The sequence below is a fragment of the Abramis brama genome (assembly GCF_963993115.1).
Source record: "Abramis brama genome assembly, chromosome: 10".
NCBI lineage: Eukaryota > Metazoa > Chordata > Actinopteri > Cypriniformes > Leuciscidae > Abramis > Abramis brama.
Genome location: NC_139972.1, coordinates 3,957,501 through 3,983,863, shown reverse-complemented (window position 1 = coordinate 3,983,863; position 26,363 = coordinate 3,957,501). Strand labels below are relative to the sequence as shown.

Genomic DNA, 26,363 nt, shown 5'->3' with positions numbered 1-26,363 from the left:
GTATTTTTTAGGAGTGTGTGTTTGTTTTAATATCTTCTTATGGAGAGGTGCTTGAAAACAAACGCCCTTTTGCACTTTGTCAGTTTGATACTAATGGCAGTATGGTAAACACGTGCATGAAGCACTATCCAGGTCACATGGTGTTTATGCGGTTGTTTCTACATTTAGCCGTAAACAGGATGCAGAATATCCCACAATGCCTTCTGAGAGGTATCATAGCCCTCGACTCTGTTTTGACTGTTTTCCTCCCATCTAAAGTGCATCAAACAATTGTTTCCCGCATCCAACACGATGTTTTGAAGAGCGACAAAGTGAATATTTAAAAGAGCTCTTCTTTAACATTTCATCACAAGAGGCGCTCGGGGTTTGTGAAGGTGACATATTCCTCTGCAGCAGCTGCGATGCATAATGGATTGGTCCCTGGTGCCGAGCGGAGCGTGTACAGATGTTTAAGCAGTCCTGCAGGACCTCCTTCGTGCTTCGAGAGGCCGTATTTCTGCCAGAGAGCACAGGCGCCCGCAGCCCTCCGGCGTTTGCCTGTTTGCCACGTGAAACTGGGAGTTATTAATGAGACGGGGTGTCACAAACACATCGATCCTGCGAGAGCGTGAATGTAGGTGGGCGTACAGTATCTACAGGATCTAATTTTATCGCAGCTTTAATATTAGATGTTCTCTTCTCCCAGGAACATAATCGGATTATTTTTCTTTAGAGCTCCCGCTCTCGCCCTCTTCTTTTCTTCTCTAATTGACTAATTTTTGGCACTCATCCTACCGGAATTCTCAACTGATCTGAATCTGAGGACACATGCATCCATATGAAAGACAAATCGCAAGTTAATCTTTTGTAGAATGTAAGAAGAGATCCCAACAGTGTCTCAAATTATACTAAATATAAGCTATATCAGAACAAATTTCATCATTGTTATGCATAATGTAGAACAGTTCTTAAAGTTAGCATGAAAGGGAAGTCTCGCTCGTCCTTTCTTCCCTATTGTGCCGTATATCCAGCCTCTGGAACAAGAGCAAATGTGGGCGGGGCTTGATTTTGTCTGTGGGGAATTGATTGGATGGTTGTGGTTTGCTATTGGTGGATCTCATGTGAGTGACAGGTTGCCCCGCCCTCATCATCAGAGAAGAGAAGAGGTGAGAGGAGGTTATTCTGATTCAAGATTACCAGGAACATGAATTTAACGGATGTGCGCGGATGAATCGTTTATAATAAATACTGCAATTTTCCTTTAAAAAAAGCAAGAACGGTAAATTTTTATTATGCAACGTTGGCGTAAGCAGGCCTGGGGTGGGTAATCGGGAGAATCGGGAGAATTCCCGGTGGGCCGCTTCACTTTTGGGCCGGTCAAGGATTTATTTATTTATTTTTTCACATTTGTCACGTTAGTTACATTAGGCTACACACGTACCGCAATTCTGACACCGCAGCGCGCAGCTTCTGCATGGGTTGTACCATGTGAGGGAGTTCTCCCCTCCCCTATTATAGAGTTGGTTGGGTCCATAGCCCGTCTTTTCCAAAACGTTTTCTCAGGTAGGCTACCGCGGCACCGCCTACCGAAAGCTGGGCCGGCCCTACCGTAACGGTACGTGTCAGGGAGGATGGATGGGAGGAAGAGGCCAGGAGGTATGGAAGCTTGTTTCCGCCACAGAATAAAACATTTTAAAAGATAATTACGACTTTTTATCTCACAATTGCGAGTTTACATCTCGCAATTCTGACTTTATTTCTCAGAATTGCGAGATATAAAGTCAGAATTGCGTGAAATAATGTTGCAATTATGTTTTAAAGTCAGAATTGCGAGATATAAAGTCAGAATTGCGTGAAATAAAGTCGCAAAAAATAAAGTCACAATTGCGTGTTATAAAGTCAGAATTGCGTGAAATAAAGTTGCAATTGCTTCTTATAAAGTCTAAATGAATTATTATTTAACCTTTACATTATTTGTTGAACCATAGTATTAATACAAACTACACAATAGAAAGAGCTGAACTGTTGCTTCATTTATCCAATTTGGAAAAAGTGCTAATTTGGAATTCCACCATGGAAAAAGTGGGCCGGTCTTAGGCCTGAAACTCCCGGGCTGAAAAGTGTCCCCACTCCGGCCCTGGACGTAAGGGACGCTATATCTGCAAATACTGTCATGGTTGACATGTTTATAGCAGCTACCTGAATAATCACACATCTGGCTTCATTAACCAGCTATTTGAAGGAAGCTCTCGCTCCACTGAGAGCTGAGGTGTGTGCGTGTTAAATGTGAACCACGGGATGCACTTCCAATGCATTGACGTTCATGCGTAGTGTATGTTTCCAGCCTGAATCTCTCTGAAGAAAATGTCAAATGACATTACAAATTAATGAATTTAATGCATGATGCACACGCTTAAAATATGCTTGTACAAGCTGATTTTCTGTGTCTGAAGAGAGGGAAATGATTTATAAACAAGACTGAGCCTCGGCTTTGCAGTAATGTGAGCGTTGAAGCGTTGCAGCCCGTGTGACGAATCACTGTAGCACAAAAACTGTTTTGACTTTGAGAGTCTGAAGCAAGAGGGCTTAAAGAAGATGAGTGGAGAAAATACAGCACAGAACGGGACCAGAATGAGCAAAACGTCTTCACACGTCGCACTGAGGAAACTTCTTCAGACTGGTTAGACAGAAATAACATCCGCAGAAGTCAAGCAACTTTATTTTTTTGTGCCTTTTTGTACTAATGCTCATAGAAGAAATACATTTTTTGTAGCATGTTTTCCTCTGAAGTGAATTTTAGACAAGCTTTCCTGCAACAAAATTGTTCAAAATAAGTTTTTCAGAAACAGTTGTACTGGTACTTTTAGATTTAAGTGCTATTCGATACAGTTGACCATTAGGTCCTGTTTTCTCGGCTAGAGCAATTTGTGGGCATCAGAGGAACTGCTCTAAGTTGGTTTCAGTCATACCTTAAAAATAGAAGCTTCTCGGTCAATATAGGAGGATGCCATTCGGTGTGGTCCCCTTGGCTTGTGGGGTCCCCCAAGGCTCTATTTTGGCCCCTTTATTGTTTTCTCTCTGCATGCTTCCTTTAGGCTCTATTTTTGAAAAACATGGCTTGGACTATCATTGCTATGCAGACGATACACAACTTTTTGCCCTGAAGCAAAAAAATAGCTTAGACTCCCTCTGTGCCTGACTTTCCGATTTCAAAGCCTTGCTGTCGTAAAATTTTTAAATCTAAATGAGAGTAAAACAGAGATCATCGTGTTTGGCTCTTCTGAAGTCCCAAACATTTCTCATTTAAATTCTGATGTTTTATCTTCTTCAGTTAAATCGTGTGTAAAAAACTTTTTAAATTTGATAAGCAAATTAATTTAGTTGTCAAATCAAGTTTTTACCAACTAAGAGGGCTGGTCGGGCTGTGCAACGATTAATCGCGATTAATCACATCCAAGATAAAAGTTTGTGTTTACATAATATATATGTGCGTACTGTGTATAATTATATAAATACACACATACATGTATATCTTTAAGAAATATTTGCATGTATATACTGTATATTTATGCATATTTTATATTATATACAAATATGAATATTTTACATATAAATAACACATTTTTCTTAAATATATACATGAGTGTGAGTGTATGTATATATACAAAATACTTATACACAGCACACACACATATATTATGTAAACACAAACCTTTATTTTGAATGTGATTAATCGCGATTAGTCGTTGCACAGCCCTCCTAAAGTGAAGACTTCTCTTTCTTTTAAGCAGAGTTTGAGTCAAAGTTAAAACCTAGGGGTGGTTGATCTTCTGTGGTTGTTTTTAATTGTGCTTTATAAATAAATTGAGATGAGATGGTTTTTGCTGCTGTACCTTTAAATGGGCCTTATGAAATCCCTTTTATTTTTTCTGGGTAACATGATTTTTCTTCACTTGTATAGTCTTGTATGTATGTGTGTGTGCAACTAATGTTTCCAGCTAATGATTATTTCCTGTGAGTCATACAGTAAAAGCATCTTTCATCAAAAATTGTGTCCTCATTGTTGGTGTGCCAGATATTTTATTTCACGTAATTTCACAAGCTCTTTAAATGGGTGATTCACCGGCTGGAGAGCACAATGTTTTTACTGTAGTTGTGATGTAATGATTGTGTTAAACTCACAGCACATGCAGAGATGGAGTTTGCATTTAAATGTCAGGAAATTGTATTTATTATTAAATATTAAATATTATTATTTTATTATTTATTGGAGACTTTTGTACTCTAGAAAGCAATTTAGTTTAAATTAATTAATTACAAAGATTTATTCTTGGGGTTCCAATGGAAGTTTGCCCCTGCAGCATCTAGAATATGATTTCTAACTATTCTTATTCAGTTATCACAAACAATCAGACATAGACTCTGATATATTCAGAATAGCCATCAATCAGTGTTTTCCAGTTTCTTAATCGTTTACATTTCTTACATTCTTGCAAACAAATGTCTTAAACACTGTGTGTGTGTGTGTGTGTGTGTGTGTGTGTGTGTGTGTGTGTGTGCGCGTGTGTGTGTGTGTGTGCGCGTGTGTGTGTGTGTGTGTGTGTGTGTGTGTGTGTGTGTGTGTGTGTGTGTGTGTGTGTGTGTGTGTGAATGAATCTTGTGATACATTAAGAGTCTGAGTTAAAACCGGTTCAAGCATCGTGACTTCAGCATCACGGGAACATATCATAATCCTGTGGAGAGATTACACACATAATCTACAGGAAATTACAAAAGCATCTTTAGGGAATTAAGCAATTGTGAAGCGTAATCCTCAGCAGAAAATGCTCTTTACACGAACACTGTGGCTGATTTTCTTGAGCCAGCCTCAGTGTTTATCTTTCCAAACAGGATCTTTGTAAATCTGACATTCGTCCAAGAAGAACTATGAGGATGAACCAAGATTTTGTGTCGTAATTTAGCCACTGCCAAACAGCAGAATGAAGCCACACACACGCTGCAGCCTCACAGTGGTTCACAGGGCTCAGCAGTGCGAACGGTTATAGATATGTGTGCGAATAAAAAGTCATAATTTTATTGTCTTATCACTTATCATTTTAAAAAGTCTTAAATTTCAGGCTGGAAAACAGGAATTGCGGTTTAATGTGATTATTGGCGATGATTTAATTAAATAAATATGAGCGCTGAAAGTTCAAAGTCAAACGTGGGGCTGTTCCATGTTCTACTGATTCGCGGTACTGCGCATTTATGTCAAACGATTGCTTATGAATTATGACTATTTACTTTTTGGTGTTTGTATTGTAATATGTTTTAGATGGTTCTAAGAGTGCAAGATTTAGCTCCTCCGGCGTTTGAATGAGCAGCTGGAAGCAGTAAACTCATTTAAAAATAAGAGTCCCGGTATACTTTGGGCTTGTTTATAATTAAAAGTCCCACATTATGCAGAACATATATTTTTTTCTGTTTATTATTGGTATTTCAATTAACAAAATAAATTGTATATGTCATTTAATTTGATGTTTAGAATATACAAGAGTAAAGATGAAAAACCGCACTCTCAGGTTCTATTTTCATACATTTATTATTACTATGTCCTCACAAACGCGTTTCGGCCTAAGCCATACAAGATTCCATAATTATTTAAAATTGAAAGCAGAAATATTTCATTTAAATATTTTATTTATTAAAAAATTTTGCTTGTAAAAGTCTCCTTGTATACCTTTTTTAAGAAAAAAAAAATCCTAATTATTTAATACATTTTCATTGCACGTTTTCATTTTCATTGGAGGCTGTTTAAAACATGTCACAGTCAACCAACTAACCGGCCGCAGCACATTTATGCAGATGTTGTATTTATGGGGAAAAAAACATCCTTCAATTAACCATTAATGAGATTCCAGCACCTTTAACTCTACAATATTGAATCGCTCTCTGAATCTTCTACACTGTTTGGGAGTAACTTTCTAAAAATAGCCATTCCGATTTATTTCAGTGAGCCGGTTTAAAACCCAATTGAAAAAACGTGGCCATCCTGTACAGGAAATAAAACGAATCATTGAATTTCCTTTTCAAACCCTGTACAGGACGGCACATTTACTTTATTAATCTTCTTCCTCCTCCCCTTTGGGAGTCAATGGCAGCCCTATGAACCGTAAGGAGGAAAATGATTAAATTTGGCACACTTGTAATGAGGGTAGTAGTAATCTGACAATCGTTGGGGTCTCTATAGCACCACCACCAGTTCAAAAATCCACTACTGAAATGGTTATAACTTTTGAACCCTTTGATCTAGAAAAATGATCTAGAAGATTTAATATCTTCATGCTGATCACATTCAACATCCTACATTAATATAGTAGTCGTCGTTTTGAAAAATATAGTATTTGTTTTTTTCGCTACTACTCCTTCAAATTTTGTCCAATTCGTATGAAAATTGGCTCAAATGATCTTCTGACCAACAGAATTTTGTTTAAAAGTTATGGTGACGCAAACTTAATGATCCAAAATTGGTTCAGAGGCTGTATCTCTGCAAAACTTCGATCAATCAAAACGAAATTTGGTTTGCTTCATTGAAGCAATGATCTGATGGTAAATGCCAAATTTGGGATTAGCACCACCTACAGGTCATGAGATCTGAAAAGGGCTATTTTTGCTCATAACTTTTGAACAGATTACCAGAAAATCACAGTCTTGGTGTCTTGGTGATTCCCTGTGTTATGTCGGACTAACCATTGGTCCCCCATTTCGAAATTTGTCATACATTGCAATATATTTGAAACAATTTGACATATCGCACAAAAAATGGTAGGGGTCATCGTCAGCATGTTCTGAAGGTGCCTGAGAAATTTAAACACAGTGCCACCTTTTGTTCAAGAGATTTAAGGCTTTTTGCAAAAACACTGATAACTTTTGAAAATATTCCAAGTCTAACTTTGTCCAAAAAATATATATGTAAATATATTGATATTTCATGTAAATGAAGATCCTAGTTGTTCATGTGCAAGATAAGTTATTTCACCTAATTTCACAGGGCGATTCACCAGCTACAAAATGTCTGACCTTACTCTTTAGAATTTGACATCAAATGGTCTAAGGTCAGGCTACTGAGGGCCTAGAAGCTTATTTATGATTATATTTTATGTGAGTTTGTTTTAATATCGCCATCCAGCATACAGAAAGAGAGAGAGATGGCACTGATGCTGAAATATTCTGACTCAGATTTGAAAATAACAGCCGGTCACCTTCGTACAAATTGATGTCTGCCTGGGTAATAAACATTCATTTGAATGACACTCTCGCAGATCAGTGACCGATTATTCTTGCATTAATGTTACACGCTTTAAATCTGCTCCCTGCAAAATAAAACATTCATATGGGTCGTACTGTGGCGAATGGTCAGGAATATTAAAACCTGCCTGATGCGGAGACGAGAGAAGAACAAAGAGCCGTCACGGTGTAAAGTCAGGCGTTGGAAGTGGACGTGTACCAGCACTAATGAGCCTGTTGTCCGTGGATGGAGTGTTTCTGTGTGAAGTGGCACTCAATGAATTATGAGCAATGTGAATGTGAGCTCACGTTTGGGAGCTGTGATCCGCCTGCCAACTTATAGAGTCATTACAACAACACAGAGACGATAAAACACACGTTAGACACGCTAAAGCTGCACATACGAGTGCATGTGTGCATGTTTGTCTGCGTCTCAAGTTCAGTAGTCCAGGCACTGATCAGAGGGTTGTGCATTTTTAGTACAGCACCACCTAGTGGTGGATAAACTGTACAAATGATTTACTATATGCATTTACACATTGATCACTGAACAATGTCTACAGCACCAAATTTGGTCAGAGGCATGCGAACCAATGAGGTTTGTTTTTACGTGCTTAAGCAAGAACGGTTGACTTCCTGTTTATGTTCGTTGATCAATGTTTATGTGAATAAAATCATTAGCATGATTAGTAGTGATGTTGGCAGAATGTCCCAATGTGTAGTGATCCAGGGTCCCGAATTCATGTATACAACATACTGACTCACGATTTAGGGAGCTGATTGAGACGCACCCCATGTTCAGTGCACTTAGTGTGAAGAATATGATTGTAGCTCTTTTCTTTTTTTTTGATGTCAGCAGATTTCACAGTTGAAGAGGTCATGGTGGGCGGAGCTTCTGAGTGATACACTGGCTATGCAGTATGCACACTGAAAATGTGTTTACTTTCTGTATGCATAGAATGTCTGTATGACTTTTGATGTAATGTGTAGTATGCAGGGGAGATCGCTGCACTGGGTACTGTATTACTCAATGCAATGTGCTTAACTTCACCTTCCATTTCTTGTGAGTAATGAACTGGATTTTATTTCACTCATTGTTATTGGACGTCCAAAATTTCAGATGTTTGACACAAAATTGGATTAAAAAGGCAAAATAACTGAACTATACATGCAATGTAAATGACAACAATGTAGGATACTTTGTTCAACACTTTGTTATCGTCAGAGCGGATCTACACAGATTTTCCTCACGCCAGAGGGAATGACTACTCTAATATATTTTTCAGGTTACTGTGCATTTAAACAGCAACCTTGCAGACAAATCTTCCTGGAATCACTCGGGACCACCTCAGGAAAACATTAAAAACAACTTACCTGTGATGGAGGATGATTTTTGGTCTTGTGTTTCTTGGGAATATCCCGGACGAGCCCCCAGATCTGTTAGAAAGTCTGTTCACTCGGCGGCCGTATTTGCAAGGACTCCAGGCAAGCTATTTCGGGCATCCAAGAGCAAGTCTTTTCTACTTAAACGGGGGAATCTTAAAATCTCAAAAACCACTTGCCATGCTCACATTTAAATAACATATTTCCAATCAGCAACAAAATGAACAGCCCCATAAATGCTGTTTCTTATGCTCAAATAGCATTTTTAAAGGCTTTTTTTCTTGTACAGTCATAAGAACACTGATGCGGTGTCACAGTTTGCATGTGCAGCAAGGTTAGATGTTGTGGGAAGAAGGAGGCGGGAACCGGCGAACATTTAACAACTTTAATAATAAAAATAAATAAACAAATACAAAATTAAAGTAAAGACACCTTCCCTCATGGACGACTTCAGTCACATATAATAAAACAAACAAAACACAACATAAATCCAGGCCTGGTCCTCTCTCGATCTTCACTGTCGTCGCTCCCCCGTGTGAGATACGAGACGCAGGTGTCGCTCATCATTAATCACACCTTGTCCTGCTCGCCACAGCATACGCCACAGCATACTATCTGTCAGAAATATTAATAGAATACATCAGAATGTGTGTATAAATACAGGGGGTGTGTCCCAAACCTTAGTATGTTGAAACGAGTATTCCAAAGATTCCTGGATGGTCTTCTGTTTCCGGTTAGAATCCGAAGTGCAGATCCATAACGGCTAATATTTCCCACAACCCATTGTGCATTGGACAAGGATTCGATTAGAACTACAAACAAATGAACCGTGTGTTAAGAAACTACAAACATGGCGGATATGTGAGACCGACGGTTAAGTAGAGAAGTTTAGATAAAGGGGTTTGAGTGATTAATAATCAGTATCTAATCTGACAAAAATATATTTATACAATGTTATCCACATTATTTTTCATCAACTTTTATAAAGGTCCGTTTGGACATTCAATTTTGAATGCATCATTATGCAAACACATAAGAGTCTTCGCATGTCTCCACATTTCTTTCTGATATGGTAGGAAATTAAATGAAACAGAATGTGGAGGATTTTAACTGTGACAAGATGATTGACAGGGCAGTTTAACCGGTGACAGGGTGCACTTAACTTAAGCGACGGAGTGAACCGTTAAAGATGCAATTATGACGATTATGATATTCAAATGAATGCAGCCTTGGTGAGCAGAAGAGACTTCTTACTGAACATCTTGCTGAAATGCAGGCTGGAATGAAAAGTTCAGAAGCACCTAGTGGTGGATAAACTGTAAAAAGGATTTAATGTCATGCTTCTGCTCTATTTAGATCCATTTGTTCATTCTGAGTGCAGTGAACCCCACCTTACATACAAAGATCAGGTCATCTGCATCTTGTCTGTGTTTTTTTGGCTTTGCTTTGAAGTCGACCCCGAGGGTCCCGATGAGCTGTGCTGGTCAAAAGTTAAATCTGCTCCTAACCTTTGAAGCGATTATCCTAAAATCATATTTCTGCCGGCGTCTGAAGCTTACGATTGTGCCGGGGTTGCAGTGACTGCGCCGATGGCCCCGTAATTGCTGCTCGCAGCTGTATCTTCACATTTCAGTATGGAAGGTCACGTTTTCATTTTTACTTTCCAAATCACAGGGATCCTTGCCCTAATCCTGCAGAAGGGGATTTGAAAGCGTCCTGACTGTAAAGTGCAGCTCTGGGGAGATTTTAAAACCGCAAACACAAGGGGAGATTTGGCCCTCATTATGAGACCTGGATAAGAGAGAATAATGTGGTGGCTTGAAGTGATGAAGAGAGGAATAGAGAGCGACGTGTTTGAGGAGGAGAAAAGCACAAACAGCACAGGAGAGCATGAAGAGCTCACTTTGATCATCACAGCAACAGCATTTACAGAGAAAATAGTGGCTTGTTCTGTTTGACTGCATGTTATCTCGGTGTCCCAGAGGTGTGTGTGTGTGTGTGTGTGTGTGTGTGTGTGTGTGTGTGTGTGGGTGTGGGTGTGGGTGTTTCTGACACCACACAGATTGACCATACAGTCAGTAAGAAACAGTGATATTAGCATTGACATTTACATTTGGCAGCCTCACAAGTTCAGAGCAAAGAAGTTTTCCAGTCAATCAAATGAAATTGAATGAAATTCAGCTTGCACAGAGAATATAATCTTTTGTAACATTTTAAATGTCAATTTTATTAATTTAATGCATCTTTGCTGGGTAAAAGTATTGTTTTTTTAATCATATCTACCACAAACTTTTGAACGGTGTAAATAAATGTTTTTTTTAATAACATCTATGAATAACTAACATTCTGTTCTGCTTCATGCTGACTTTAAGTGTCCTTCATCTGTCATTATTTCGTAAAGATACTTTATAGTCTTATGCTTGCATTTGAAAAGTGATCCACCCATCTAAAGACACATTCAGCACTCAGCTTGTGTAGAATCAAACCTCCTGTTCCTCTGAACGTCTCAGTCTTCTGCAGGGTCTGTTATTAAGACTCGGGTTGAGTGATTCCGACACATTCAGCGTCCAGGGTAAATACACTAAACATCACTTGAGAAGAGCCACACTTATGCATTTTGCATGGGGTGGATGAATGGATGCTCTCAGCATATGCACTGAATTACAAATGAGTGTCAGAGAAAATAGAGAAAGAGGAGCTGTTCGGACAAAACAGGGTCATTGCAAAGCATCACGCGAGACACAGGCAGCTGTCTTCTGAGGGACCATCTGAGAGAACTAACTGTGTTCAACACTGATGATAATCAGAAATGTTTCTTGATCATCAAATCATCATATTATACTGATTTCTGAAGGATCATGTGACACTGAAGACTGGAGTAATGATGCTGAAAATTCAGCTTTGATCACATTAATAAATTACACTTTATTATATATTCACATAGAGAACAGCTATTTTACATTCCAATAATATTTCACAATTTGTACTGTATTTTTGATGAAAAAAAAAATGCAGCAGATTTTTATTCTGCAGCGACTCTTATTACTAAATAAAAATATTAAACTAAATAAGAAATATTAGTACTGTAATATTTCACTTTAACATTTAAGAACAATAAAGTTAATATTTATGGCTGTCTTGATTTCTATGTCTAAATTACACTTTATTATATATTCAGAGAAAACAGCTATTTTAATTTTTAATAATATTTCACAATATTTGTGTTTTTACTGTATTTTTATCATATAAATTCATCCTTGGTGAGCAGAAGAGACTTTCAAAAAAACACACATACACACACACACACAACACACACACATATATATATATATATATATATATATATATATATATATATATAATATATATATATATATATATATATATTTTTTTTTTATTATTATTATTAATATGATTATTGTTTAATTATTTTTTTTTTTGCTTCAAATAGCTTAGTATGCTCTATATTGTAATGCATTCTGGGATGGTCTTCTTCTTGAAAGGTATATTAATGCTGCCGTAGATTCTGGTATCCTAGAAGACGATAATGTTTGTTTCAAATGTGTGAATGTTGCTCAGAAATGCGGCCTATGGGCAGCATGAGATCTTGTATCTGTAAAATCTGAGAGATACAGAGAACAACCTTACATTTAAGAGTTTTCTTCTTGTTGCATAGAAATTGCTGGGAGATTTTCTGTCAGGTGTCTAGCGCTCGAGCGCCACTGAAGGACACGATCACAACTCATATCAGAAAACAGTTATTGATTCTCACTGCGCCGCTGAGAGGAATCAGTCACGAATTGAATAACAACTAGATCTTTCTGGAGGAAATGTGAGTGGAGTTTAGCGTGATGTGGGTGTTTGTTTACTGGACCGAGTCAAAATGATCGCTAATTGTAACTATTACTATTTGACTTCACAAACACAACTCATATTAATCGATGAAGATATGTTTCTGAACTCAAGCAGTGGGTTCAAACTCACTGTCATAATGCTGTTCATTTTTCATGATATTCTCTTTGGTCTCTTCTGTGCTGATGAAATATGAATAGAGTTGAGATGCCTGTTTCTCTGGAGCTCCAGTTATTGCACTTAGCATTATTTTTAGTTGTTATATAAACACTTCACATTGATGAATGTGTGAAAAAGCTCATAATATAGTCAGTGATGTGCCACAACACCACTGCTTAATACTGACTGCTGATGTGTGCTGCTCTTTCAGTGTTCGCTTATGTTTCAGTGACATGCTCTCAGATATTTGTGTTAAAATACCTTGGCCAAAATAAAAAATAGACACAAATGAGACAATAATAGTATATAAAGCTATAAAATTAGAATGATACTTCTCTTCTTTCATGTTGATGATGGAATCTGCATTTCTCTGTGTTCTTTATTTCTCTATGGATCATAAAACAAGCATTTTCTCTCTCTCTCTCTCTCTCTCTCTCTCTCTCTCTCTGTGTTGTCATGGCTACAGGTGGCATTACTGCAGTTTCCCAGAAGCCCTTGAAAAGACAAGCTATGCCCTTTTGAGATGACTGACACTGGAACAAACTTCATATCTGGTGAGTGTGTCACTGGTTTCCTCCCTCTCGCTGCGGTTCTCGAAGCTCTGCAGATCATGGTGAACGGGAACATCTGCTGGCAGGTCCCCTGAAATAATTGATTGATACATGCAGACAGAAGGGACAACACTGTATGCTTTTATACACACACACACACACACACAAACACACACACAGTTAGTGAAGATGGTCTCGTCCCCTGACAATCGAATACAACAGAAAAACATATAAAATAATGTGGTCAAACCATTGGCTTCCAGCCATCCTTTACTCTTCCTCATGTTGTTTTGTTCTCCATGCAACACAAACAAGCTGTTCTTTCTGGGTGAATAAAGTCAGTCAAACAATAATATACAAAAGACTATTCCTAAGCTATTTCTGAAGCTCTCATATCTCATCATATTCAATTATGGTTAATATTAGCATAAGGAAAGGGGAAAAAAAACTAAAGCCATCAGTCGAATTTTATCATACAAAGCTTTCCTGTGGCTACAGAAGAGTTTTCAACATAGCGCCCAAGTCCTATGCACATTTGATTATACTTTTATGGTGCTTATTGTCATTTTAATACAAGACACCCCAGGTGAATTGGGTAAAAAAAAAAAATAATAATAATATATATCACTGTACTTCCTCAGTTGAGTGATTACATAAGGAAGTGCAAAACATTTTTTTGTATTGCAAGTTTTCTTAAATGTTATGTTTAAAAATGCAAATGATGCATTATCTAATTAAATATGCATTATTTTGCATATAATTCCAGAGCATAAATCTGAACATTTGATAAATCCAAGTTTAGAATTCTTGTTTGATTTTGCTGACATGTTAGATTTAAAGTTTTCACTTTAGGTTTTTATTGAGGGGATTTTGAATTTCTCCTTTTATCACTCCATAAATCAGAAAATACTGTCAAAAAAAAAAGTTTTCACCATGTTTTTAGAAATAAAATGTTAAATATATCAGGCAAATGAAATATGAACAAACCCCTCAGTAAAAACCTTCTAGATAGGAATACAACTGTAAGTTCTGGGATATGCAAGTGCTGCTGAAGCCTTTAAAGATGTGTATTGTAATTGAAATCTACAGACTTAAAGGGTTAGTTCACCCAAAAATGAAGATTCTGTCAGTAATTACTCTCCCTCATGTTGTTCCAAAACCGTAAGACTTTCGTTCATCTTCAGAACACAAATTAAGATATTTTTGATGAAATCTGAGAGCTGTCTCACTCCTCCATAGGCTTCTCTGTAATCGAGATCTGCCAGCCCAGAAAAGTTAGTAAAGACATTGTTACAATAGTCCAAGTGACTACAGTGGCTCAACCTTAAGTTTATCAAGCGACGAGAATTTTTGTGTTCGCAAAAACAAACAAAAAATATAGCTGCGAGCAGCGATTGCGGACCCAAGCCGGTGGCACCGCCACCCTATATATATATATGGTGTGCGTCCACGGCGAGGAACGGGCAGAGAAGAGCGAACGTTTTTTAGTCCATTCCTACTTCCATAGGAATTCATTGAAAACGCTCGCTCTGCACCATTATCCATGTCAGTGCGAACGAACATATTTTACTTTCGCTTTTAAGTTAGCAATTCAAAAGCCCCCAGCGGTGTCACACGTTGATTAACCGGTGGTAAAATATTCCTCACCGTCACATATCTAGTATATTTTTATATAGATACAATAGGCCTACCTGACTTTGAACACAAGAGGGCAGTATAGCACTATGAATGACATAATTTATTTATTTTTTGGACTAAAAAAACATTCTGGATGTTTTTAAACTTAAACAATTATTAAATTGAAAAAAAGAATAAAATGGGTTTAGTTCTGATATTTGTATAATTTTATATAGAAATAAATGGTGTATAATTACATTTTTAGAAGATAAGAGGTTTTTAGTGTTTCCTTTTTTGACATTACTTTAATCCAGGGTTCACCAATCTCGGTCCTGGAGGGCTGCTGTCCTGCAGAGTTTAGCTCCAACCAGCTCCAACACACCTGTTTGGAAGTTTCTAGTATGCCTAGTGAGACCTTGATTAGCCGGTTCAGGTGTGTTTAATTGGGGTTGGAGCTAAACTCTGCAGGACAGCGGCCCTCCAGGACCGAGATTGGTGAACCCTGCTTTAATCCTTCGCCATAGCAAAACCGTTTGAGATATTTATTATCTGTTTACAATTTAGCATCTTTAATGTATTTTCATCATGTTGAAAAAGTTTGGTGGGAATAAAATAAACCACTTAAGAGGAGTGGGTAAAAATTCAGAGGCTGATTTTGCAAAGAAATCCACATTCAAACCTAGTAGAGCTAATTACTGTAAATTAGAAAATTGTCCGGCTCGATGAGACCAATATGTGTACTGATTTTTGTGACTGTACATAAAATTAACCCCCTCTCTTTTGTCAAAAGCATTTAGAAAGTGACACACTTCCTGCTGCCAGTTGGTGGCGCTATAACTTTGACTCACAATAGTTACATACATGTGATCGGCCTCTTACCACGAACACACTGCTGAAGTTTCATCAAGATCAGTTAATGTATGCAGAAGTTATAACACTTCGTTTTTATCTTTTCTCGCCATAAATTCGTTTGCTCGCCACGGCCAAACCGTTCGAGATATCAAAAATCCGTCCGCAATTTAGCATCCTCAATGTCTTGACGTTATGCTGACTGAGTTTGGTGGCAATTGAAAGAATTGCCTAGGAGGATTATTTCAAATACCAGAGCAAGCGTTCTCCAAACAACCCATAATAGCCGACTTCCTGTTGGGCTGGCGTAAAACTTGACCACGGGAAAGTTGTTCGGCCCGATGAGATCTGTACGTGTACTGAGTTTCATATTAATTCATGCAAGCATGTTTGATCTATGGACCAAGTTTTCAGACCCCGTTCGAGATATCAAAAATTCGTTCGCAAGAATTCATCCTCAATGTCTTGACTTCATTCATACCGAGTTTGGTGGCGATCGGATGAATTCCCTAGGAGGAGTATTTCACATTCCATTGTATGCGTTTTCCAAACAATGTATAATAACCGACTTCCTGTTAGGCTTTTGTAAAACTTAGAGCACGAAAGTTGTTCAGCCCGATGAGATCTATATGTGTACTGAGTTTCATATTATTACATGCAAGCGTGTTTTAGATTTATGGACCAAGTTTTCGGACCCCATTCCAGGGGGCGCTGTCGAGCCCCCCTGCCACGCCCCGGTACCAGCTTCAGCCCGGCCCTGATGGCCACAGGTTCTGACGTGTGTGCAAAATTTCAAGAGTTTTTGAGCATGTTAAGGGCCGCAAAAGTGGCAAAAAGGCAAAAAAAACAATAATGAAGAAAATAATAATAATCCTTACGAAAACAATAGGGCCTTCGCCCTTTCAGGGCTTGGGCCCTAATAACGACTTTATTCAACTCTTCATTTTCTTCTGTGTTTCTCTGAGTGAGTTCACGTAGTGTAACAGCGCAGCGCTTCTGGGTTGTACGTCAGAACGGAGGCTCACTATTGGCCAGCATCACACGCATCACACACATGACCAGCGTCGGCCAATAGAAGCCTATGAAGGAGTGAGCCAGCTCTCAGATTTCATCAAAAATATCTTAATTTGTGTTCTGAAGATGAACAAAAGTCTTACAGGGTTGGAACAACATGAGGGTGAGTAATTACTGACAATTTTCGTTTAAAGCTTCCAACTAAAGCTTTAAAAGTGTATTTCTATTAGTATGACGCAACATATCTGTTATGAAAAGCCAAATAGCCCCATAGCTCAAACTTGACCACTGGAGAAGAAAAGAAACATCAGGGTGAGAAAACAATGACCAATTGTTCATTTTTGGCTGCACTGAACCTGACAGCATGTTCTATATGTTCTACACCCGATCCTTCATCCACTGTAATCACATTCCAGCAGTCGAGTTTGTCTGCAGAGAGGAGATGTTTTCCAGTAAGCTCTGAGCTGTGGTTTCTGTGGTCTGTTTAGATGGAGCAGTGACATCATATCTGACCACCTCATTATCTCTAATGCGTTACACGCCTTTAACTGCAGGACTCATCACCCAACCACAGAGTTTGTGCTATGAGTTCATGGGTCTGTCGGAAAGATGAACAACAGGGTGCAACTTGGTTATTTGACAAGATTGCTGAAAGAAGCAAGCAATGGCATGAAGAACCAGGTTTCTCCAAGAAGTGTGACAGGAGACAGAAGATCGTTTGACTGTTTATCTCTTCGGGATGTGTCAATGTCCAGCATTATACAGCCATTAGCCATAACTGAAGTGGTAAAATGTAGTTTAGTCTGAAATAAACAAATAAATATATCAGAATATATCTGAATACAGTAAATATAAAGATTCACCTCAGTATACATCATCTATGCATGTTTATATTGTCCACAGCGTGGTAAATGGCGCTAAACATATGCGCGTGTATTACACAAGTCTGCATTATTTCAGCTTATTTTTAAAATAATTGTGTTTAACAGTGGAAATTCCTGGTAAAAAACTACATTACCCATGATGCTGTATAGAAAATTCCACCAATCATAGTCGCAAAAAGCTCCGTCCAATCCCATGATGCACTGCGAATTATGTAATCGAGTCGATCTCACTACACTTTCAAAATACGTAAATATTTGTATATATACAGTATATATATATCTTGTATATTTGTATATTTTGCTATAAACTTAAGATGTTTATATATATATAGTTTATATTTCTACATCGTTTGGTTATGCTGTTCGCAATGTTTTATAAGATTGTAGTTTTTTACCCCACTAAAGCCGTTAAGTAGTACAAAAACTTTTTGTATGATTTTCAAATACTTTTTGCCTTAAATCAAAGTTTGTAATGTTATAATTCTCCTTAGCTGATTGGCTTGGTTCATGTCTTACAATGTTTTAACAAAGACTTTTTTTTAAATCCTAATGGGAGAAATGGATAGAAAAAAAAAACTTCCGGAACCAACGCTGCTGATAAAGTGAACGGACACTGTTGCACTCTATAGCATTCATGTTAAACATAAAACCACCATGACTTGTTGATTGGTTGCCAAGAAACGATTTGTTTATCCGGCCGCTGTGTTTGACCAATCAGAATTCACTTCGGCAGGATCCAATTAAAGCAAATCTACAGCTGACGTGACGAAGCTTATCAAGTCCAGGCTGCTTCCCTGAGGATACCAGATCCACTTTAACATGATGATTCATCCTCCTCCTCCAACAGATATTACACTCCATCAAATAATCTTCATCAATAAAAGATCTAGAGTTGCTTTTACTTTGGCAAAACGTGTTGCATTAGCTTTTTATAGATCGGCAGGGCGTCTTTATCCTGTGATATCAGCGATCATGGCTAATGCCTTCAAAGCAACAGCCGCTGCCAGAGGATGATGTTTAAGCAGACAGATGTTTGTAACTTCCCGCACCAATCATGAAGTATTCATTACCTACTGCAAGCCATAACAGCTTATTGTATTATTCATTGCAGAAGATCATGAGTTTATTCTCTAGAATATTGCGGCTTACACGCTCATCAAGGTTATGGAGACGATCATGTATGAGCATTCATAATGAAATGTATTAATAGATGTCAGAGACATGCAAACTTCACAAACTAGTAGTCATTGTCACAAAAATAAAGAGGTTTTGGGATTGAAGTTTACTTCAGTGAAAATGACCGGTATGGTATCTTTAAAGTTTACATCTAGTTTACCACAGGTAGTTTTCTACAACAGCATTTGTCAAGTTTACTATTACCATATCAATAAAGTTTATTAGTAATTTACCACAAGAGTGTAATTCAAGTTTTCTACAGCAATATTAGTCAAGTTTACTATAGCCATATAAGTCCAGTTTACTGGTACAGGACAGTACAGTACATGTTCACTAGTAGTCCACTATATTAGTAAGTTTACTGGTACTGTATCTGACATGTTTGTTTCAACAGTGTGTGTTAAGTTTATCTAGTTTGTCTAGTATAATTTAGGTTTACTGGTGGTTTTCTACAACAGCATTAGTCAAGTTTACTATAACCATATAAAGTCAAGTTTACTGGTACAGTACAGTATGTTCACTAGTAGTCTACTATACAAGAGTGCTAGAAGTTTCTATAATTTTGTTTCAACTGTACATGTCAAGTCAAGTCATCTTTATTTATATAGCACTTTTTACAATACTGACTGATTCAAAGCAGCTTTACAGTGATAACAGGAAAATAATGCAACAGAGTTTGTTTTTGCCTCTAGAAGAAAACAGAGTCATAGTCTAGCTTAAGTAAGTTTGGTGATTGTTAAAAAAAAGTTATTAATTTAATTCATTTATACAGTATATATAGCCGCTCTGGACAAAACAGTTACGTTTAGTGTGAAGTTTACTGGTACAGTATCTGCCATTTTGCTTCAACGGTATGCATCATTCTGGTTTACTTGTAGCATAATTAGTACTATAATTAGTAATGTAATATTAATATAGTAATATAATAGTATTGTAATCAAAGTTTTACTGATACAGTATCTATAATTTTTGTTCATCTGCATATGTCAAGTTTAGTGGTCCAGTATCTTTTAGATTTGCTGCTAAATTTCTACAACAATATTAGTCAAGTTTACAATAACCAACCACACAAGTCAAGTTTACTGGTAGTGCATCTTCACTAGAATGCCTATAATGGTATGTGTGTCATTTACTAGTAAAATATCTGTCGTATTCCTTCAACAACACTATATGTGTTGAGTTGTATCTTTTATGCTAAGTTTACTATTAGTTTTCTCAACATTTCTCAAGTTCTGGTAAATTTCTAAATTACTGGTACAATAAATAGTATGAGGTTTACTGGTCAGTTATCTGTCAAGTTTAGTGCAACATTATCTAGCAGTGAAGTTTCAGTAATGTGTGTTGACTTGCTCTCATGTATGCTGGTGAGAGATGAGGAAACATCCAGAGACATGCGGTTCTCCCAGAGTGAAGTGCTCAAATCCTCATAAATATGAGTGATCTGGGATTTGATTGATATTGTGGCTAAAAGCTTTCCTGCTGTGCTGCCAAGACTCTAAATCTGAGGGTCCATTTTCCTGTGTCAGGTTTTACTTGTTATGTTCAGTCCTTTCACTGCAACACTGTGGACATTCAGCTCCATTCGACACAAATACTGCCAGAGCAGAACACAAACTAGTAGTTATACAGGCTGTACAAGATGAACAAGATGTTTTATATAGTGTATACATGCTGGACTCAACTAAATATTCATGCCTAAAATTAAGATTTATGTTTATCTGAATTGCATATAAAATTTCCACACACCATTTTAACAAACAAACTTGTTTGATGCAGAATACAATATGATGCAGTTTGTGTCCATCATGCATAAATGAAATGGGTAAAATGTCTCTAACAGTACTAATAAACTGAATGTGTTTACATATTTATCATCAATACATCCAATTTCTTTCAATCTCATACATTTTAACTAAAAATTGCTTGTTCCACAGCTAACATTATTTTATCCACATTTCAATCATGACAACTCTCTGAATAGTTTTAACATGTTATTGAATATGGCAATGTTAATGTATTTGGTCTTGCCAGACTAGATCCGCTGCTGTTGATTATTGCTGCTGCTGGAGAGAAAGTATGGGCTTGCTACTGCTAACATTTAACATTCATGCATTTGGCAGACACTTTTATCCAAAGCGACTTACATTGCATTTCAAGGTACACATTTACATTCTTATCGGTTCTTGTTTTCTCTGGGAATCAAACCCATGACCTTGGCATTGCAAGTGCCAACGCTCTACTGTTTGAGCTACAGGAAAGATAACAGATACACACAGACACTGCTGTGAGCATGTAAGATGCTGACGCTGCTGCTGCTGCATGAATAGACATATAAATCCCGCAGCAGATCTAGGCAGGTGGAGCTGGGGAGGTGGAGGGGTTCAGAGGAACTCTGATAGGACGTTGCAGGACTAGCTTACAGCAAACACTGATCCAGACTATTTAAATGTTGAGCGAGCATCTCATTGGCTGCAGGATCAGGAGAAGCCAGTCAGCTTGTGCCATGCGGTAATGATGAATTTTTTTTTTTTTTTTTTCAGATTGCATGTAATGGACCATCAGCCAGCGCCCTCTAGAGTTTCATGACTGAACTATACTTTTTAACTGAATAAATGTGATTTTTTTTTTTTCACAATGAACATTTATGCTGCTTCTAAGCTATTTGAATAAATGCAAATATCATTAGAAAATAGAATATATCATTATTTAAATCAAATCAAATCAAAAATAGTTTAATAGATTAAAATAGTTAGTAATAAACTATTTTATGATTTTTTTTTGAGGGCATCTTCTCTTACCCATTTTCTTTACCCGTTTCAATGATTTAGAGTGGACAAATATGCATCACATCAAGTTAATTAGTTTTTTATGTTGAAACTGTAATCCAAATGCATGGAAATGTAATATGCAATTCAAATACATAAATAGTAAATTTATACATCACATGTAGGAGCATTACTGCTTGTACCTGAACATATTTGACAGGATTATACAGCTAATCTGGGAAACACTGTTCATTAAGTAATTGCCATGAAAGTATACTGTCAGCTGGTGTTTATTGCAAAATAAACCCCTTCAGTATCAGAAAAGAAACCTCCTCTTTACTATTTATTATCCCTTAAATAGCAAGATATTTGAACTCAAAAATGTCACCAAAGCTAAAGAAAACTCAACAGACCTTTTAAAGTGTTTTAAAGTTTGTAGATTTATGTCTCTCCTGGCTCGTTTGTGTTGGTGAAAGGGCAGCTGGGTGATTTTATTCCTGTGTGTGGTGCAATAGTTTATCTGTGACTGTGTGTGTGTCCACACTCCTTATCTCTGAACCTGAACTGTTCCTATCAAATCTCAAGCAGCCCCGATCCGCTGCTGTATCCATAATCGACCCTTCACATCCTCACATCACCCCGAGAGCTCGAGCAGATAAAAGCTCAAGTCTCTCACAGTCGTTCTGTGCGAGTATGAAGAGACCTTGAGGAGTAACAGATTATTTGGAATGGATCAGGGATGTGAGAAACTGACAAAAAAATAAATAAATCTTGATATTTTCTGGGATTCTTTTGATAACAATTCAGTTCTGATTGCACCACGACGAGCGGGATTCAAACCAGGATTTCCAGCATAGAAGGTGGGCACACTAACAAGACCGCAGCCTCTAGCGTTAGTCGCTAGCGTGGCTCTCTTGAGATCAGGGGAGTGAGGTTTACCTGCACAGCTCTTTACTAGCTGGCCTCCGTTACACTCACCCCTAAACCTCACTCCCATCCTGGTCACGGAACCAATGTAACCTCATGAGAGATGTGCGTGCCAACAAGGATGCTAAAGACCGCAGCCTCTAGCGTTAGTCGCTAGCGTGGCTCTCTTGAGATCAGGGGAGTGAGGTTTTACCTGCACAGCTCTTTACTAGCTGGCCTCCATTACACTCACCCCTAAACCTCACCCATTACACTGGTATGTTGTCTGGTTTAGGCCTGTTTTGGACAAGCTTAAAAAAATGGTGTAGAAACAATTTTCACTCAAGAATTGCTAGTATTGCACGCAGTGAGAGCGAGCCACTATCAAGTTGTTTTTGCAAAGTAATTTACATACTCGATAATGTAAGCTTCCACATCATCTAAACAGCAATTACTATATTATCATAGGCTATATTGTACATATCACACACTGATTATTTTTTAGTTTAGTTTAGTTTTATTTAGATTTTGACAAGGCAGGATATTGAAGGACAAAACCCTGAAATGTATCAAACAAAAGTTGTAGGTAAGTAGGTGTTGGAGACACAGACAGGAAACAATGCAGTGTAGTTTAGTAAAAGTACATATAGTGGCCTTGTCGCGCCTCTCACTCAGTGATGGAACAGTAGAAGTTGGAACACCTATTATCCGACAGCAATGTTTTTGGACCCTCTCTAACTCATCAGAGAGACCTTTAGGTAGTCCACCCCATACTGGGCTAGCGTACTCAAGAACTGGCCGTATAAACTTCAAATATACTTTCATTAAAACATCACAAGGGAGACCCGTGTTTTTGCAACACAGAGATAGTGGATTCTAGGACACACCTTTGAAACCATATACTTAACGTGGGCATCCCACGACAGATCCGAAGAAATTTGAACTCCAAGCAGTTTAAAGGTGGAAACTCTTCTAATTACATGTCCTGATATTACAGGAGAGGAAGGGCAGGGAATGTGTTCGTCTTTTCTGGTGCTAATGACCATATTTTTGTAAAAATGGGGAATCTTGGCAGGATAACAATTTTGCAGTTGTGTTTGAACTGTTTTATAATAGTAACTGTAGTAATTATAGTATTTGGCATATGCATGGCAGAAACTGTGATTGCCATGGTGAATTTCTATGGGTTGAATGTTTAAAAACTAATGGTTGTGTGCTGCTGTCAATTAAGCCGTCTATCAAATGCACCAACTTTTGTTAGTCGGTGTTAATTATATCAATCAAATCACATCAAATGTTGAAAACGCAGATTCCAGCAACAATAAAAGACAGAAATAATCAGTATCTGATTAACTCCAGTGTCCTGATTAGGCTCATAGCAGGGCTCTTTCTGTCTGGCCCTGCAGGGGTCACAGTTTCAAATCCTTCATCTTCATTACAAGACAATCAGAATTAACTACGCATGAGAAAAATGTCTAATTATCACCTACTGACTTGCTCATTAAAGCTAGGATAGTTTTTCATAAACACTTTTTGTTACTTGATGAAACCTCTCTGACATCAATTAATAATAGAAGTGGTAGAAATATTGTAAAATGTATGTGTAGAAATCTTTTGTGGAAGTCTCCGGATCAAAAAAAATTCATCTAATCATTGCATTTGTTTCGATGACTACTATTAAAATGCCATTCATGGGTTTATCTCCTCCAAAAGTGTGAACTTTGAGCCTCGCAGACACCATCAGAACATTGAGAGCGTCCGCTCAAGATCCATCCATCACTTTCCAGCTCAACCAGTCTCACAGCATTAGACCTTCAAAGAGTGAACAGGTCATGAACACGTCAAAGTGAATGGAGCATTGTGATGCAAAGCGCTACAATGGACGCTTCAATACATCATCATCATGGATCCGTTCAGAAAGACAAATGTTCAAGTTTATATTGTTTACCTTGACTTGTCCGTTGTAGACAAACTCCAAAACTGTTCCCTCTGCGCTGGATGGGTTTAGAATAAGCAAGATGTTCGCATTCGAGGCAGAGTGCTAGTCTACTCAGCTGCTTACTCAAGACAAGTAGCTACACTGCTAAAAATATTCCCAATATTTTGGACCTGTACTGAAAGTTCACAGTTTCAAAGTTTGGCTTGGTTCCTTCCAGACCATGCAAGACATCATTTCACCATTTTTTCTACAGATTGAAGTGAGCAGTCTTGTGTCAAAACACAAGCGCTCAGGGTTGTTGACAGTAATGATATTTCGCCGCTACATCCTTTAATGTTTTTAACTAGAGCCAAACATGCTTCATTCAAGCCCTTTCCGCTGCTCGCGCGTTGCGTCTCTCTCCTGCTAAAGACGTAAAGATTCTCATTAAGAGCTGCAGATGACACGGTTATTATAACAACAGTAGCAGAAACACGGTGAGCAGCAAATACATTTATTTATAATACACATACAGATGATTCCGACCGTTTAACTAAACCAGGTTTGTGACAAGTTAACGTGTGGTGCCTTTTTCCACATACATTTAGCATTAATAATCAGAATATTAATAGCATTTCATAATAAACAATCTTATACTGTAATGTGAAAAATTATGTAAAGATAGCAAGGGAAGAAAAAAGAATGTAAGATAGTTTTGTGCTCATGCTGAGTTTTTATTATTAGATTATGTACATTGTTTGTTTTTAGTAGTTTATTACTTTGAACAAAATATAAAAATGGTCCATACTTTTCTTTTCCAGTTTTTGCCATACACATAGGGTTTAATGTAAAAATAATATTAATAATAATAATAGCCTGATAAAACATCAGATCTTACCTTTTTATATTAATATCCAGTTGGGAGAAATATGTACTTTTTTTTGGTAAATATTGGTAAAAATTCCAACTTTGGCTCTCAGGGCCCAAGATTCTCTTCTTTGATGACTATTTTGAGTGTTTAGGATTTTTTCTTTCACAAAGTACTTTGGCTGCCCCGGTGGAAACGTGGAACCTCCGCTGGGAAGGAAATATAGAGACCGGGCCTCTTGGAACTTGATTTGAATAGCCCTGCTCTATTGTAACCAATGATAAGTCGCGTCTCCCGTGTGATATTTGCATAGCCATTATGACGTACTGTCTGAGTAGAGCGTCCCAAATCAGTCACTTACCAGACTTCTTTTCTAGACTCTCTGCTTTGGGTTTGGAGCGAAGCTCTTGTGTCTCTAAACTGTCAAAAGACTGGCCTTGAAAAGCTCTTATTATAAACATTGATCTTGATAGTTATCAGGGTTTGAAATTAACACCTGCCAAAAGCGCGTAAAAATACGCTGTCAAATCACTAGCCAATGTGGCGGGTTGCTTATGTTTACTCACTTTGCTGTGGAAGTGTGTGTGTAAGCTTGTGTTTGTGTAAATACAGCGTATCGCGCAGAGTCTGCTCATATCTGGCTTACTTGAACACACACGTCACTACACAAATAACGGCGTGCTTGTTCAGTTGCATTGAAGCAAGATTAAAGAAACATAATGTGGCGATACTTGCCATTGTTATTTTCCAACATCCTGACGGGATGACGGGATTTTGTTTGAATAGGAAATTAATGGATGAAATCCAAATTTTATAATAAATAAATAAATATATAAGCTGTGACGTAGTTAATCTGGTTTATTTCTTTTTCCTCTTTTTCTTTTTGGCTAGTAGAAGTTCTGAATGGCCGGTACCTTAAAAATGTTGTTGCCAAATTGGCCAGTGAGTGAAAAAGTTCATTTCAAACCCTGATAGTTATACATATTTTACAAGGTCTTCTGATGTGGCTCTTGTGATACAATCCACAGCATGTCCCTACAAAATAAAGCATGACTAGAGATGTTGTCCTGGTATCACAGGTGAGGAGGGGTTTCCTGATGGGAACACATCATGTCATGTGGGCTGGCAGACGGACATGCGAACACCACAGATTTATAACACCACAGGGAAATCTCA

At 37.7% G+C, this 26,363-nt stretch overlaps 1 protein-coding gene across 1 annotated transcript in view; it reads left to right on the top strand.

Annotated features, from left to right (window-relative positions):
- Positions 1-26,363, top strand: part of lrfn1 (leucine rich repeat and fibronectin type III domain containing 1) — a 162,272-nt gene that overhangs the window by 93,132 nt on the left and 42,777 nt on the right. The window contains exon 2 of the mRNA XM_084127503.1: positions 13,106-13,193. The gene's annotated coding sequence lies outside the window, so the exon portion shown is untranslated. The remainder of the gene's footprint in view (positions 1-13,105; positions 13,194-26,363) is intronic.